We start from the raw sequence: 6,000 nt of genomic DNA on the forward strand, positions 1-6,000 counted from the left end.
TCTCAGCCACGGACCATTTTCATTATTTAACTCCTGGTATTTCCTTTCAAATGCAGCTTTCATATTGCAGAGCTTTCAGGGGTCTCATCACTTCTCAAATAAGCTCCTGTTTGCAGGCCATTTTCCAAGGGTTTGCTCACCCACTTACTGATGCATGGACCACTCTGGCGACTGTATCAAGTGCCGGAGCGAGGCCCAGGCAGGTGTGATCATTGTGGGAGGCACTAATAGAAGGATGGAGTGAATCTTGACTTTCACCGGAGACAAGTTAAAATACAGAGGCAGGAAACACAACTTTTCTCAATGAGCGTTAGGATGGGAGGAAACCTGAGTGGCGGCTCCATTATAAATCCTGAATATTGATGCAGTCCCGCAGTTGACCTTTCCCATCGACACTTCCTGTACACGACGGTAAGAGGCTGAGCAAACACCATTTCAAATGAGAGCCATTTCAAAATCATTATGAATTCATATTAATTAAGCGGCGTAAAATACGTTCTCTGACTACTTAACAACCTTCACTCTGCTGGAGAACTGTGCAGCTCCCTCCTGCTTTTAATTACTGCCGCAATTTGAAATAAACTGCTAAATTACAGCAGGTGAAAAAAGGTTCGGAGGTGCCCTATCAGCGTCTAACTGAAGACTTGGGGAGAGAAGCGGTGCGCGCGGATCCCTTTATCAGTTGTTGCTCCTTATTAATTTTTTATTGAACTCAGCGGGGAAATTAGGCTGGAGAAATTACTTGTAAGGAGATTTGTTTCTGTCTGGAGCCCCTAAGTTGGAGACGGATGGTTAGAATGCTGATTTGACAGGCGTTTAGTTACTTTTCAATTTTACAAAAGTCCTCAGCTGCGGCGCTGCGTGAGGCGAGATCCAGAGCAGCTCGCACAAATCAATCGAAATGAAGTGATGATCGATGAGCTCACCTGTGACCTGTGTAACTGCTGTGTAACACCCTGACGGACTGCCCCATGTTTCTGCTCTCCTCGCCCATGAAAACCTCCTGGCTGAAGGAGCCACACTGGTGAAGACGCTGTGTTTTTATGTTCCTTTGGGCTTCAGGTGGCCCTTGTTCCCACGCATTTCAAGAACCAAGGGTCGTTGCGGTACCTCATTGCAGCATCCAAGTCAAAGCTCCACTTCAAAAAGCCATAAGAAACCTTTCTTCTTCAAGCCAGGTAAAGTACCACATGGTATCTACACTTTGCTTGGAGCTGGGCCTCTGCTCAGCTTTTAGACATGGGGCTACATTTCTGTTTCAATGCCTCAATCTCATCCCACACCTCTCAGGAACAAGGAACAGTCCTCGAGGTCCCTATAAAAATCTAAAACCACATCCACTAACACTTCCTCTTCAGTTTCTAAACCAAAAACCTTGTGGTCCACACACCTCCAGGAGGTCCAATGACATCATATCCCACATCTAGATGATGACCATCTTGACCTGCCACTTGGACCCATGGAGCTTGGGTCCCACTGCCCCCATTGGTTCCCCATTCCACCTCTGAAATTTGGACGTCCATCTTCCTCAAAGCCCAACCATTTTCACCAGACAAAAAGTGTTGAGGTACACGGCTTCCCCTGGACCAGGAACTCCATGGGCAGCAGGAAGACCCTGAGAGAGCAGCAACTTAGCTTGCCTTGTCATGGTTTCCACAAGGGATGATAGAAAAGAAACACAAATTCAGGCTACTCAAAGACCAGAACTTTGGGTAATCCTGAAATGATGTTTGCGGTAGGCAATTTTTGGGGCCCATTTCTCGACACCTCATTTCCTGTTTTCCGTGTCCAACTCCAACTTAAGAAGCCCAGCTGTAATTCCATCACATGGTCAAGCGCAGCAGCTACTCTACAGCCAATCGCTGACAGATGACTGCGCTCAGAATTGGAGGTGCTGATCCACATCCCTCAAGACGACTCACTTGGAGAAAGCTTTTAATCCAAGTGGTGAAATCATACGAAGAAAAATGAAAAAACTTCAGCATCATGTCACCATGAGCGTGGGCTGGGAATTGGACCCCAAGGGTTGTGTTTGTGTGACGTGCGTGTTACGCAGATGATCATCCTACGTTCCGCTCACAGCTCGACAGAAGACTCGACTCCTCTGATCTGCACAAGACCGTATCAATCGGTGATTTACCTGGTGCTTTATTGTTTTTGTAGCCAAATTGTTTCCTGCCCCAATTGCACAGAAAACCGCTCGCTCTCATTACGATCATTAGCTGCGAACGGAATTCTCGCAGGATTTCCTGCAGGAGCCTGCGAAAACACTTAGCGTTCAGAGCAACTCTCGCGCTGCTCTCCTCCTCTGTGGAGCTTTATGATGTAAATTAACTGTAAAATTTGGAAGCATTTCAGCAAGCGCTTTCCATAAGTCTGCATAATTCCCTTTTGACTCGTTTGGAAAAAAAAAACACTAATCTCCAATCAGAAATCGTTTCTCCGCAATTAGAAATGATAGTCTCACTGACTTGCTGATTTATCCCACATTGAAATGTAAGTAGAAAAGTGCCTGCTATGATAGGAAATTGAGCTGTCCTGATTCAGGAGCCATGTGGGTGTGAATCCTTCCCGGCAAGAAAGATAGATATGTTTTTTCTATGCAAAGCCCAAGGGGTTTTTGAGGGACACCAAGTCTGTCATTCTCCTGTAAGTCACCGTACCCTGGGGGGGACAAGATTGGGGGAGGGGGTACCTCGAGCTGCTGGAGGATACAGCCTCACTGAAGCATCCTTGAGGTTCCAAGCGACAGAGTGAAGAGCTGATGCGTTAGCAAGCAAAGGGTGCGTGCAGATCAGGAGGGAAGAGTACTTTAAGTCAATGGCACCTGGGAGAGCGTGTCTTTTGGAAGACCCTGGAGACATCACTGATGGAAAGTCAACAGAAGGGCTCAAAGTGCTCAAACTGGTGGAGAAATGCAAAGAGAAGGGGTGTCAACCCCCGGATAGGTGGGATACAGAGGTTTCCTGGGTCAATATTTCCACATATGTTTCACAATATTTCCATTTCATGCAGCAGTCCAGGAGCCAATAAGGAAAAAGAGAAAGAGAAAGTGTGACTACCGAAAGAAGGAATGGTAAGCTTGGCCTGAGTCTATCGAAGGGCAATTTTCCTGCTGGTCTATCTGTGGCAAGACCTGCGAAGATCCAGAGGGAAGGTGGCTAGTAAGACCAAAAATATCCCGGGTGCATCACCAAAGAACATCACTAGTTGGAGTATGTTTTCTCAGAAAGGTTTATTGAATAGGCTTCAGTTGACCAAAATGACCCGATTTCCGTGGTGCTAGTCACCCGGAACGTTCAGAGCCGAGACCTTTAGTAGGTCAACAAAGTCTTTTTTTTTAAGCTCAAACTATCGACCTTATCGGAGAAGAGAGCGTATTGGTGCGAGCAGGTGGAGGGTTCTACAGCAGGATGTGTTGTTCTTAAAGCTGATGACCAATTTACCCTTGAGCTAATGAGGCGTGAAACCTGGTAATGAAAGTTAATGACGAAAACACACAGCGCTCTTTGTATCATTAGCCAACACGCAATCGAACATGCTGATGATTCCTGGACACCTTTCCCGCCTCTTCTGAGCGCCGTCAGAATCTTCCGTAACAACTCAAGAATGCGCGTGTAAATGAGGTGAATTGATGGAGTCGTCGCTGGGCCTCTCGCGCTCAGAAGACACGTGAATGCGCTCAAGTGCTCCCTCAAAGATTTGAGCCGCGAGACGCATAACAGCATTTTCACAGAGGCTATATTTAAGAAGGGGGGCAGCGGAGGAACGAAGAAAAGACAGGGAGAGAAAAAGCGGTGGGTTGGAATTGGATGAAGGACACATAAGCTCTCATTGAGTTGGCAAGAGTGAAAAGAGCCCTCGGTTATTGAAAAAAAAGAAGATATCAAAGAGAGAAAATTCCTGCCGAGCGATAGGAGCACAGAAACAAGCCTGTCCTCCTCGTCTTTGTTTTCGTCGACGGTGGGGAGAGTAGTTAGGCACTCAGCCGTCGACAAGAGCTGCACGCTAGCCAGCAGGTTGGCGAAGCCTTTGAGCACAGAGATGTGAGGAGGAACGAGTGCGTGGGGGGCGAGGAGGGGGGCAACACTACACAAGTCGTCGAGCGCAGGGGATTGGAAGCTGCTTCGGCCGAGACGAGGAGCTGATCGACCAGTCGTACCTCACAAATGTGAGTCATGACAGGTGTTGTTGACATGAACTTGTGCCAGCTGCCAAGCATTTGACTCACGCGCCTTGACTGGACCTCTAGGGTTAAATGTGTGGCCGAACTTGTGCAGTAAACAAAAGAGGTTGAGGCAGAAACCTAGCGCTGCAGAGTGAGTCAGTGATGAATGTGATGGACGGACATCATCCCTCAGCCTCTTCCTGCCACCTCGGTCAGCGTTTTCCCTGCAGCAGATTAAGTTCCAGGAGTCATCCCTCACAGGCCAACGCTGCGGGAATCTGCTGTTTCAACCGCCCGCGGCCTCCCGTCAGACAAATGGATATTAGCTGGTTAATTTTTAATTCCTTGGATGCAAGGGAGCCGAGCTCTTTCATGGCTGGGAGGAGAGCTAATGGGCCCAGATTAGGTATCACGGGCGGATATCTGGGAACGGCCCCTGGGGACGGCGGTGCGGGTCTCTCCATTGAGCGCCATTAAGAGTCTTGGAGTGAGGCAGAAAGCCTCTCAAAGACACACTGTCCAGCTATTGACCTTTTAGGAGACGCGATGGAGGGTCTTCGCTCAAAGGATATCGAGTGGGCGCTGAGAGCCGTTCATTAAACCTCAGCGGGAGTAAAAACAATCTCAATGAGGTTTGGTCCTCATCACACTCTGTCAGCCCGAGAGTTCACAATGATGAAAGGAGCCAAACAAGGATCTGTGAGAAGAGAAAAAGAAAACTTGAATACCATCCTCAAAACAGTCCACGGAGTTCACACAAAAAACAGTGAATCTCTTTGAGAATACATGCAACAGAATCCGTCAAGTTATGAGTATTTGGACGTGTGTCAATTAAAACTGAGTCAATTATTTGAACATATATTTGCATTTTTTGGAATCAGCTGAAACTCTACAAAATGTAGTTATTTGATGGGATCATTATTGTATTTATTTATGACACATTCATTTGGAATTCAAAGAAAAGACAAATTAATTCTGTACAATCACATATTCTCTATTTGATATTCAAACGTGAGGAAAGAAAAAGTATTAACATTTACTTTTCTTCAGAAATTGAAAATAAAAAAATAACTATTAAAATAAAACACATTTTTTATGTTCTTTGTTACATATGTTTTATGATTATTTCTGCTTTTCACATTCGATTTAGAATTTCTTTTGGAGATTAGGTTCGATTAAATTAGTGGATACATTTTTATAATTCTTTTTTACCATGGGATTGGTTTTAAAACATTGTTTTTTTTGTACATTTTATTTTTGTCATACTATTTTAGTGATTTGTCTTTCATCTGTATTTAGAAACATGTTTGATCGTGACTGGTTTGAAGCCTCTTCAAAATGCTAATGCTAATGTTGGGCTAATGATACACGTGTCCAGATTGGTTTGGCTCAGTGACGCCAAGTTAGACATCAATATCACCCAAAGAAAAGGCAGGTAGCTTTAGCAGAAGCGTTAGCTATAGCATTAGCATGTCTCCTTGGTACGAGGCTTTGGTACGAGCTGAAATGAAAGTGAGAACAACAACACGAGTGCGTGTACAGATGAATCTACTCTGCTCCTGTCAGACGACCTTCTGCCATCATCAGCGTCATCACGCCGGACACACACCCGAGCTTCCCGCTGTAATTGCGTGTCGGGCTTAAGTGCACATCATCCGAGGGACACTCCAATACCTCAGTCATGTTTTCCTTGACCGGTGAATATTATTTCCTCACTTTCAGCGGGATTGGCAGTGATGATTGTTTTTATTGACTCAGATGTTCCATCAGCCAAAGAGCCGCGCGGGTAAATGGCTCCTGACAGCGGCTGAGAGCCGGATGATGAGGCCCCG

This window comes from Synchiropus splendidus, chromosome 13 (genome assembly GCF_027744825.2).
Source record: "Synchiropus splendidus isolate RoL2022-P1 chromosome 13, RoL_Sspl_1.0, whole genome shotgun sequence".
Lineage (NCBI taxonomy): Eukaryota > Metazoa > Chordata > Actinopteri > Syngnathiformes > Callionymidae > Synchiropus > Synchiropus splendidus.